The sequence below is a fragment of the Pavona decussata genome, unplaced genomic scaffold (assembly GCF_977016875.1).
Source record: "Pavona decussata unplaced genomic scaffold, jaPavDecu1.1 SCAFFOLD_195, whole genome shotgun sequence".
NCBI lineage: Eukaryota > Metazoa > Cnidaria > Anthozoa > Scleractinia > Agariciidae > Pavona > Pavona decussata.
Window position 1 is genome coordinate 1,367,786 of NW_028145604.1, and position 12,215 is coordinate 1,380,000.

The window sequence follows — 12,215 nt, forward strand, 5'->3', positions numbered from 1 at the left end:
TTACAGGTTCCTGTAATCTTAACATGATTAATGCAACCCAGTAGGGTGCCTAAGGGCCTAAGTCGACGCTCTATAATCTTCGATTACTACTAGTAGATATACTATAAAATTACTGATACTTAGTTAAAAAGCCTTTGACCCGCTTTCAATTTTATCCCTTTACATGTAAAAGGGTAACTGCGATATCATCATCATCATCATCATCATCATCATCATCATCATCATCATCATCATCATTAACACCATCAAATATCATTATCATCATCATCATCATCATCATCATCATCATCATCATCATCATCATCATCATCATGAATAACAAAATATTAACGACAAAGTGAAATGAAAACCGATCAGAAAGACGCCGGGAAACGAAGAGTTGTCTAACAGGGTAGATGTCTGTTTACATAATGTCATTGTTGTTGTTGTAGTTGATCTTCTTCTTTTTCTTTTTCTTCTCAGTTTTTTGTTTTTTAATATCCCAAGCATTAAAACTGAGAACAACTCAGAAGAAGAAGCTTGTTCAAGCGAGTCCTAATAGACATTCACGTAAAAGTAATTTACGTATAACACCTTTTTGAAACAGGAAAATATCTTTATAAACTTTTTGTTTCGTTCTTTTTCGTTCAAAACGAACCCGCTGTCGGACAGCGGTAATTTACAGCAAGTCATGCTTCCATTCCTCAGTATTACCACCAGATCGAGGCTGTCAATTTCAAAATGGCGGCTAAATTCTCGAGATTTCATGAAAATCGCTCTTACGAGGTAGCTGAAATGATAAGCTTTTACGAGAAAATTTGCTACTGTACAGTTAGAATGAATAAGGAGCTAGAGGTTTGGAAGACATTTTGTTATGAGTTTCCTTTTCTATGCCCTTACAGACCGGAAATGCAGATGTGTCGCAGTTTGACGATGATGAATTGGAACCAACAGTTGAGAAAGCAACTTTGGATGCTCACATCACTGAGGTGAATACAAAAATATCAAGTAAATGTGGACAAAAATCTTAAAACCGCATTATTGTCCCTAAAGACAGAAGAGACTTGAAAACAGACATTTTTCGTGGTATTAAAAGCATCATTGACTGGGACAGCATGGGACAAAGGTCTGCATGAAAACTGAAAGCCAAACAATAGTGTTTGAGTAAATATACAAGTGAATGGTTTCGGTGGTTTGGAATGGATGAGGTAACCAAAATGTACATTTCTAGTATATAAAATGTTTTTGGCTTTCAGTTTTCATACAAACCTTTATCGTTCCACCAGTATTGTGATTGCCCATGATGTATTTATTACTACAAAAAGATCTAGGATGCAATAGGCCATTTCTGAGTTGCTTTAAACCTCATTATGAAAGCAAGGCTAAGTGCAAAGTTTTTATTATAAAAGCTAGTTTTTCTTTCATAATTATGCAAACAAAACTAGTAATATTTTCACATGAAAAGCTTTGCACATAGCCTCACTTTCATAATGAGGTTCACAGCAACTCAGAAATGGCCTGTTTCTATCCTACATGCAAGCTTTCCCTGTCAAGGTTTAACCGGGATTATCTTTTTAAACATGGAGCGATCCTATAAGACCTGGCTGAACAGTTCAGACTGTCAATCAAAAATCTCAAACGCGCGTATCGGATTGGTTGATTACCAAAGGTCTTATTTTAGCACGTTCAAGTTCCCGCAACTTCGATTCGAAAGGACGTGACAAGTTGGCGGAAAAGCTGGTTTAGTTCGAATTATTTTGTTCAAAATCAATCCAGCGAATATGGCTACAGGAGAAGAATTTAGAAAGTTAAGTTAGCCGTCTATTTTGAGATCGGAAATTCATTTATCGGCTGGTAAAATCTTATCCTTTCGAGATATTCCCGAAATGATCAGGATAAAGTTCGTAAACAAACTCTGTCTCGAAATAGGTTGTTCTTCTGAAACCTGCTTCCGAGATGGAATCGCTTTGATCCTTTGTGTCGTTTAGTGGGGGAGTGCTAAGTAAAGACACAAAGTCGCGGAAGCGAAGCCTAGAAGAAACAACGGAGCGGGCAACGGAGGAGAAAAGTGAAGTGTCTCAAGCGGCGAACGGTCGCACGCAAGACGACGGAGCTGGTAATCTTTTTGAAGTCGGCCTCTCTATTGCTTACTGTATAAACTTAGAATATATTTAGTACTGGCTAATTTTAATACTGATGTGAGAGCCATTGCCATTATCATTTCATTCATAAGATACATGAGAGCAACATCAGGTCGTGTTTTGTTTATATCTTCGGTGATTTTTCGAATTAGCAAATTATGCAAATATGCATGATCAGGTACAAAATGTGTTAAGATGTTTTTATTTTTGACTTGTGCATAGAAGTTTAGAATTTATTACTGCCACTTCCAGTGGATTAGTAGAGTTAGTTTTCACGTACGTGATCAATAGATACACAAGCGGTAATGAACTTGAACCCAACATGACGACTTGAGCGGCCGTTTAGCGTAAAACATCTACTAAATTTTGAAAATTCCGCCAGTTTTGGCGAACAACACAGACTCGTTTTGGTTATCGGCATGTTCAGATGGAGGGATACAGATTTCCAGTTCGTTGCAGGCTTCAGTTTATAATGGTTTCGATCTTTGTACTGTGTATTTGGTAGAAGGATTTCGAATTTTGAGGTAAGTTTCGTATAATCTTTCGATTGCGGCAACGAAACTTGATTATTTCCGTTATTATCGTTAATCTCGCTAATTTCTGGTGTTTTACAAGATATACAGTTAGCGTTTAGCTAATTTTATTGATAAATCGATTCTGTCTTCAATTTTACAAATGATAGTTCTTCTCTCTTTCTTCCTCAACCGTTACCGACGTCATCCACCATTATACTGATCCGTTTGGAAGCCAACAAAGCGCTTCAAAGGGGGCGTGTCCTTGCCTTTTATAGGATCGCTCGGTGTTTAAGTTTTTCATTTTTCCAAAAGACTGTTTTGATTTGGCTATTGCCTCATCATATTGTATCATCCTCCAATTGTATAGGAAAATATTGGATATCAGATGGCTCTCAGACTGGGCTGGACTACTGGATCAGGATTGGGGAGAAAGAATCAAGGTACATGGTACTTGCTGAAATGTTTGTTCTGTTCCAGTAACTTGTGACACTGCAAGCTGTTCAAATTTACTTGCTGTTCATTTTTTAAAAAAATACAGTCTGTGGAACCTCCCTGACCATCCCTCTCTCTCTAGGAATTTCTTATCTTTAGTGGTATGTTTTTCAGTCCAATCACTATATTGAAGAACTCTTAAGCTTGGTTCACACTTGTGACATAAGCATAAGCATAAGCATAAGCATAAGAAAAAGGAAACTTTTTCTTTTTCTTATGCTTATGCCTATGCTTATGTCACGTTATCACAAGTGTGAACCGGTGCGACATAAGCATAAGCATAAGCATAACAAAGCAGCAGTGTTTGATATCAGTGGAAATATAATTGAAAATAGTGCCCAATCTCTGCCTGCTGATCTGCAGTTCCAAGATGGCGTCTTCTACTAAAATTCTCGGTCAGCTAGTTTCATTTCCCGTGCAAGATTGTGATAATCGCCTTGTAATCGCCTCTTCCTAAATATCTCCCTCACCCAGCGGGACCTTTTCCTCCCCTCCTGTCGTATCCTTCTTCAGTATCCACGCCTTCGAAGCAGTAAGGCTAAAAGGAGTTTTTCTTCTTCGTCTTCTTCCAGGTCTTCATACCCGTTGTCCGCCATTTTGCAACTACAACTCGCCCCATTCTCCTGCGATCAAAGTCTGAAGCCCAATGCGCATGCGTATGTCGCCTTTCTTATGCTTATGTCACAAGTGTGAACATTCTTATGCTTATGGTTATGTTTATGCTTATGCTTATGACACAAGTCTGAACCAAGCTGTACAAGCAGGCAACAAACAGGTGGTCATTTACTAATGGTATAAAGGGAAAAAGAACAAAACTTGAAGACTTGAGCATAGTGATGTTCATTCCTCGTCTTCAGCTAGAAGTAAGAACTTAAGGCTTATTTTTACCAGGCAGTATATATATGGGAAGCCTCAGCAGCACAAATTAAGAACAACCAGGGGTTACTAAGTCAGATCAGATGTTAAAATACGCTGTAGTGGTTTCGACTGGATTAAGCCAATAATCGTAACAGTTATGTCCACCAATAAGTTTTATATCGCCAGACAGTAAAATGCTTGTCAGGAAAACATTTTCTTGTTCAAGAAAATTTCATGTCCATTACACAGAAGGTTTTTGGTTGAGATCCCCCACCCAACCCATCTGGAAATTCCAACTTAGCTTCATACTTTGCGTTAAAAGTTTTGAGACCCTGCCCCCCTCCCCCTTTGAATTTTCAGTGATCTTGGATATGGATACAGTGTATTTTCTGGAACCAAACATCAGATGGACTTATCTCAGCTAAAAGCAGACATGGATTCTGAAGCCAACTTTTTATAACAATCTAACAGCAACCGTTGTTGTTCTTACTAGGAAAGTAGCCCATTGTCCGCTGGAAAATCATTGCCAGAAGTTTCACAGACAACGAGTCAATGGTCAGTTGATTTTTTGGTTTGTTTTTCAGGTCGCACAGAACCAATACCCTTGGTCATGAAGGAGGATTCTCTCTGTATTGGACGTCTTACTTTGGAGGTATTAAATAATATTAACTAATGATGATGATAATGACAATGATGATGATAATTTTTTTGAAAATAATTCGACCTCAAACAACCAACAATCTTGGACAGTTGAAATGAAAATTAAGACCACCCCTCCCCCCATTCCAATGATGGAAAAATGGTGCATTTTGCTTTGCACACAAATTCATTTTATTTATTGATTTTTTTTTTTGGGGGGGGGGGGGGAGGAGTTTAATTTCTTTTTTTATTTTGTCTAAGATTGTAGGTCCCAATGACACAAACTACATTCTTCTCTAAATTCATTTGGCTAGAAAATGTTGGTATTCTTGGTGATGATTTTTATATAGTTTGAAAATGCATACATTTTAAAAATTATTAGGAGATACAAATAAAGTTACACTGGTGGATTAAAAGCGTTCTAAAATTATGCTTTGCACGCAAATTCATTATTGATTTTTTTTTTTTTGGGGGGGGGGGGAGGAGTTTAATTTCTTTTTTTATTTTGTCTAAGATTGTAGGTCCCAATGACACAAACTACATTTTTCTCTAAATTCATTTGGCCAGAAAATGTTGGTATTCTTGGTGATGATTTTATATAGTTTGAAAATGCATACATTTTAAAAATTATTAGGAGATACAAATAAAGTTACACTGGTTGATTAAAAGCGTTCTAAAATTCTAGAATCTTTCTTTGGTGATTCTCGAGGCCTGGGAGATTAATTGCACCAAAGACCCACTCAATCGAACCGACGGGGCGTTACTCCCCAAGGAGTATATTGACACTTGACTCTTGCTAACAAGAAAAAATGACACATATCCTGAATTTTAATCAACGTCTTGTTTATAACTGTGCTTCTGCATAAATTTTCTTTCACTTCCCCTGAAGAAGGTCCGTGATTGCGACCGAAACGTTGGGAACATTTTTATTGTAAATAATTTTAGAATGCTTTTAATCCACCAGTGTAACTTTATTTGTATCTCCAAATAATTTTTAATGTACCCACCTGGTGACAAACCCAGTTTCAATGCATACATTTTGTTACAATTTTCACTCAGTTGTCCACACTAAAATGATCATGAAATGCACTTCTTCATTGTACTTCATTATAGCTTAAAAATAGCACCTGAGTGACAGTCATATCCTTATGTTTCCTGTGTAGTTTGAGCAGGCTGATGAGGCAACTCGTAACAGAAAGTTGATGGAGATTGAGAAAGAAGACACTGATGAACTTCAGCAAAAATATCAGGTTAGTTAATCATGGTGGTATCTTCCCTGTCACCTATCTCCTTTCAATGATACCCTGTCTCTTAATAAAAATAATAATAATAATAATAATAATAATAATAATAATAATAATAATAATAATATTATTATTATTATTATTATTATTATTATTATTATTATTATTATTATTTTAACATTAGAGACCGTTTTATTTGGTTAGGTATAATTTTATTTGTGTGTCCAATTAGATTAATTAATTAGTTTTTCCTTGAGAATTGATTGTTAAAGTAATAAATCAGTAATTTGTAAGGTGCATTTGAAGGTTAGGGTGAGGGTTATTAGTACAGTGTGTCCCATACTACTGGTGTAATGTTTTCTCCAAAAGAAGCTAAAAGTTTTAGATGTTTCTATTTCACAGAATGAGCAAGAAAAGGAGAAAGCAATTGAAGAGAGTTTGAAAGATTTAAAAGAGATGTTCTACTGTGAACTTTGCGACAAACAGTACTTTAAATACAAAGAGTATGACAACCACATCAACTCATATGATCACGCACACCGACAGGTAAATAAATCTTATTATCAGAGCAACTTTTCTCCCTCATGCATTATTACATTTTGTGTTGAATTTTATGATACTACATAGCCTACATAGCCAGGATATTTTGTGGTTTTAACACCTGTCTTTATGTTTTGCAGCGACTTAGAGAACTCAGACAAAGAGAATCCACACGGAATATATGTAAGTTTCTGTTTGGTCAGTTTGTAGCACCTTTAGGAGGCTTACATTTATGGTCACCAATAATTAGTATACTTTGTAATTATTCATCATATCCATGTTCATATATTTTCATATACTTGTATAATTAATACAAATTCACAATGGGGAGCAGGGATGGTGCGGGAGAGAGAGCACTTGCCTCCCACCGATGTGGCCTGGGTTTGATTCCTGGAGTTGATGCCTTATGTGGGTTGAGTTTGTTGTTGGTTTCCTCCCTCCACAGAAACCAACATTTCCAAATTCCACTTCAACCTGGAATGCATGGTCACCTTTGAACAAGTTCCTAGAGAGCTCTTTGGTGCTCTATGGGCAAACAGATAAAAATATTTACATTTTTTTTTTTTACAAAATGACCCTGGAGCTCCCAGTTGGCTTCATAGCTCAGTGTAGTGCTCTAACAACTGTTGTTAGAGCACTACACTGGTATCTCAGAGGTTATGGGTTTGAATTTTGTTCAAACCTGAATTTATTTTCAGGCATTTTCTTCGCAGCTGCTTAAGTTGTATACATAACTACAACAGTCTCTCATTATTAATTTGTAATCATACAGTATGAAGTGGTGGCCGTGGTTTTGCTGACTTTCCAAATGAACTTTTTGTAGATGCTAAAAAGAAGAAGGAACAGAAACAAATGGAAAAGGAAATGCAAAGACTTCATCTTCTTTCTGGAAAGAGTTCTGATTCAAAGTAAGGGAACTGCATCTTATATTTGTGTCTAGTTATTGCTTTACAGTTGAACCTCCCATAAACAATCAGGCTAAATGCCAGGGGTTAGGTTCTTAAGTTAAGATGTATCCTAAAGCCGCGGCTACACGGGCGATTTTTTGCTCGCTCAGGTGATGCGATTTCTTCAAATTTTGTCGCATTGCCAGCGCGAGATGAAAATCGCAAGTGTAGCCACCTTCAAACTGGCGACACAACAGGTGAAATAACTGCAAGAAAAAAGTCGCCAGAATTGAAATTTTCGCGACAAAATAGCAGAGAGAGTCGCCCATGTAGCCACCCTGCAACTTTTTGCCCGCGCTTGTGATGCGACTAAAGAGTATTTAGCCAATGAAATTTCCATCAGAAGTTGATGGTAAAATCCCTGTTCCTTTCTCCTTGTGAGCCACGGACAGACCCACGTTGACCTTTTCTTTTCTTCTTCCTTTGTTTGCCTTTTGTCATCAAGAAGGAGAATACAAATAGTGGATAAAACAATATCCTTGTCCAAAGGGCTGTCCGCCATGTTTGTTTATAGTGCCTAGGTGTCTTGAAGTATGCGATTCGCGCGGCTTTCAATTTGTCGCCAACCTCCCTAGAATTTGTCACTTGTGTAGCCACCCCCTCGTGCTGGTGTCGCGACAAAATTTGAAAAAAAACTGCATCACCTGCACGAGCAAAAAATGGCGCGTGTAGCTGCAGCTTAAGTATTGTTTCTTACCAATAAACTGTTGTTGGAATAACAACAGACTATTGTCAACAAGCAATACTTAGAATGCATCTTAGCTTAGGATGGGTTTGTGAATCTGGCCCTAGGAACTTAGGTGGTTTGCCCAAGAGAGGTTGCAAACGACAATTCTTCCTTCTTTTCTGTCAACAGATCCAATGCTGGGTTTAAAGTAGCATTCAAAAGCTATTCAAATGTACAAAGTACCAGTTCTGGCTTCAAGCCTATCTCATCCCAGCAAGGTTTCACTGCAGTACCACCACCACCCCCTGAAAATCTACCTCCTTTGCCAAGAGAGCCTGCCCCTCCTCTCCCTAGTGAACCAGTTCCTCCCCCACCACCTCCTCCACCAGGAGATCAACAGACAAAGAAACCATTTAGCTTCAAGATGGGTGCTCCCCCTGGGGAGCCTAGTCAGGCTGAGACATCTGGCACATCTACACCTACAAAACAGGGTTTCTCCTTCAACCTCGGCAAAAAGAAAGGTGGCACAGTGATGCAGTTTGGGGTGAAATCTAAACCAGTCAAGGGCGCTGCTTCTGCTTTTGCGGAATCAAGCAGCGAAGAGGAAGAAGAGGAGGAGATGCCAGAGGAAGACTCTAGATTTGGGTCAGAGAGCGATCAGCTGACATCCACTCCAACACAACAGCAAGATACACTGGAGAAAGTCATTGAGTACGCAGATACATTGAGGATCAAGGCAAAACTGAAACCTAAACTGTTGATCAGATTTGTAAGGGGGACGGAACAAGGAGGGATACTTCCTGGGACCATCCCTACATCTGAGACAACGGAAACAATGAGTGAGACCACTGACGTCAAGAAACGATCATTTAAGGAGATCAAAGAGCCAAGACACAGTGTTGAAAGGGAAGATTCTGATGATTCAGCAAAGGAAGCTAGTGTGGAAGTTAAGAAAAGGTCGTTTAAGGAGCGAAAAGAATACAAACGTCATGTGGACAGTGAAGATTCTGGGAGCAGCGGAAATGAAGCTGAAACAAAGAGCAGGACCACCAAGAATAATGGTAAACAGAGGTCATTTGAGGAGAGAGGAGAGTCAAGGCATAAAAAGGACAAGGATAGGAAGTACCATGATAAAAGAGGAAGAAATTCACCAGACAGAAGAACAGATAGTTCTTACAAGGAAACGTCAAAGGATTCCAAAGATGGGAAAAGTTCCCGTGACAGGAGATGTGATGTCAAGGACAGTAGGGATGATGAGTATAAGTACAAACGATCAAAAGATTACAAGGATAGGAAAGATTCCAAGAGGAAAGGTTCACGAGACAGAGAGGATGAAAAGTATGATTACAAAGATTCAAAGGACGATAGACATAGCCGGAAATCATCTAGCAAGAAAAAGCACTCAAAGATTTTATGAGGAAAAAAGGGAATTTCGTGAATGTTGGGAAGATTCCTCTCCAACAGAGAAAAAGAAACAGAGACCTTGAGTTTTGATTTTATTTTCTCCTTAAGTGTTAGAGTGGACTCACCATAAAATACTAAAACAGGTAATAAATGAATATTTTTAGATGAATGTACAATAGATCTGACCAACAGACCATGAAGATCTAGCCATATTAATGAGTTTAACAGGATTAAATTTATTTCTATAATCATTACATTCCCTCTCAATGGCAGGCCAGTCACTTGCCAGACACATCACTCATCCCACAGGTTGTAATATTTCCTGCCAGATTAAACGGCTCTGTTAAAGGTTATTGCCACTTTCACTCATGTTTTTATAACTCTTTCAACTCTATGGCAAAATGTTTGTAAAAAATTTGCAAAGATTTTAGTTATTTAGTGGAGATGGATGAAGCCTAAAGGCCATCTCTGAAAGCATCAGTTTTCTTGGTTGGAATGCTCCAAAAATGGAGGGGAGATTGTTGAGACTGTCAGTAATACCACAGGCAGTCCAAGCTCACGTCACTAGAGAGTGGGATAATCACGTTTTAGTGCAAGCGATTTTGGGTTTACTTACAGGCAGCCATTGAGAAGTCAGACTCCGTTTTGTGAAGGGAATTATTTACGGTGATTTCAAAGAATGCCCAAAACGGTAAAATAACTCCCAAACGCATAGTACACCAGAGGTGAGTCAGTTTTGTTCATGAATGAAAGTTAAAATTGAGCATTATTTAAAGTTTGGAATTGACAATATTTTTTTCCCAGTACAAAGTCTTACAAAGCGTTCATATTCTCGACAGCCACCTGTAACCCAATAACGCTTGCACTCAAAGGTCAAAACTGCAATACTGTGTGATAGTGGTGTGCCGATCATCGATTATAATCGATCATTGATCCAAAATCTTTAAGCAATGCGACAATTGATTATGGATGATGACAATCAATAATTTATCGCGTCGGGCAAATGAAACAAATTGATGACAAATAAAAACATTTAAGAAATTGTGTGTTTGTATGGACATTTTAATGGACTTGTAACAGCAGCTTCCACTGAATACCTCTTTCTCCTACGTTTCATACATTTTAAAAATTTTCCAGAACTCGGCAAAAACACGCTTTTGCCAGTCTAGGTTTTGCATTTTGTTCTTGATAGTGCGTATTTCATAGGGAAAAAACTTACCTTGATGGTTCTCTTAGAATTTTTTCTAAATTAGTAGCTGACTGTAAAATACATTTTTAGATCTACTTACTGCAATCACAAATATTACAAGAGTAGATGAAAGCGAAACAGATATAAGCAGCTTGCGAAGATCGAAGTGAAAACTAACAGGCTTGGGGAATGCAATTTCTAAATACTGTTAAGAAGAAAATCAGTTAGTTAACTAATGTAATGTAAATAATAATAATAATAAAACCTCTATGACATGTACACAGGTGAAACAGACGTTTTTTTTTTTTTTGTCAATAGATTTTCCGATTACAATCAATGATCGATCGGTTGGATCAATCCGATTATTTTTGATGATCGATGATAAAACCTCAGCCGATTTCCATCATTATTGTTTGATCTTGATGAAATATCAAAGCCACGTTTCAAAATACTAGTTTAATGCCATACCATAACACTGAAATAACTGGTACCAAAAATATCCGTGAGAAAAATGGCTTGCATTTTCCCCTCACTGTGGGTTGTATCTGATAGTGGAGATTTGACTGTAATATTGTAAGCTGAAAGTTTTGATAAAAGAGACGATAAGCAAAAGTTGTAACAATCTTCAAGGTACTTCCAATCAATGCTCATCAACAACTTGAAAGAATATACATAGTACACATGAAAAATGCAAACACGAGGAAACTCGGTTGGAGTTTAGGTTTGTGTGAAGGTGATAATTATTAGGTTTACATATTTAATAATAATTTATTATTCCATGAGCATGTTGGATATGAGATGATAGATAGCGCCCTGTTGGCTATAATCATCCCATATCCAACATGCTTGAGTGGCATAATAAAAAGTGTGACATCACAAATATTGGAATTTTTGAAATTATGGGATTTGTTAGTATGTTCGGAAAGAGGATGATGAAAAATGCCAACTTGCCAAAACTTTTTTACAGTTGAACCTCTCCACAACGGCCACCTTGGGGACAGAAGAAAGTGGCCGTTGTAGAGAGGTGGCCGTTATGGGGAGGTAGGGGTGTAATATGACACCTTTTTTTTCGGGAAGTACAGCATGTTTATTGTGGCAATCCAATCTTAAATAATATATAGAGGTGAAATACACAATAAAACGTAAATAATGTTTCGAATCAAAATGTTAAAAAGACGAAACGAGCAAGGTTCGCAACATTCGCTATATTATTGTAGACAATTTATGCTTACTGCAGCACAGAAATGGAACACAGTCAAAAATGGATACAGAAACATAATGTTCCGAAGACAAATGTGGATTACTGCATCAGTTTATAAAAATGTGTTTTTGACCCGGTTTTTTGACAAAAAAGTACTGTACTGGCCATTGTCGAGACCGTCGACCGGTTGGCTCAGTTCAGGAGCGGATTTATGGGGGGGGGGGGGGGGGGCGAGGGGGCCGCGGCCCCCCCTTTCAGTCCGTCAGGGATTTTTTTTGGTCAAAATATACAATAATTTTATCATTTTGTAAGCAGTCTGTTGGAGCTTTTGATTTTTTTAGTTAAAGCATGATTTTTCGCTAATAGTATGACCAAAGCTGTGCGAAAAAGCTTTCAACG

The 12,215-nt window shown here is 37.8% G+C and overlaps 1 pseudogene across 1 annotated transcript; it reads left to right on the forward strand.

The window, feature by feature from the left end:
* Window positions 1–697: 697 nt before the first annotated feature.
* LOC146461645 (uncharacterized) lies at window positions 698–10,905 on the forward strand (annotated as a pseudogene). The gene is made up of 9 exons (XR_014857343.1): window positions 698–765; window positions 882–968; window positions 3,003–3,075; window positions 4,570–4,637; window positions 5,788–5,874; window positions 6,271–6,414; window positions 6,549–6,591; window positions 7,232–7,316; window positions 8,212–10,905. The product of XR_014857343.1 is annotated as an uncharacterized LOC146461645 (transcript).
* The last annotated feature ends 1,310 nt before the right edge of the window (window positions 10,906–12,215 follow it).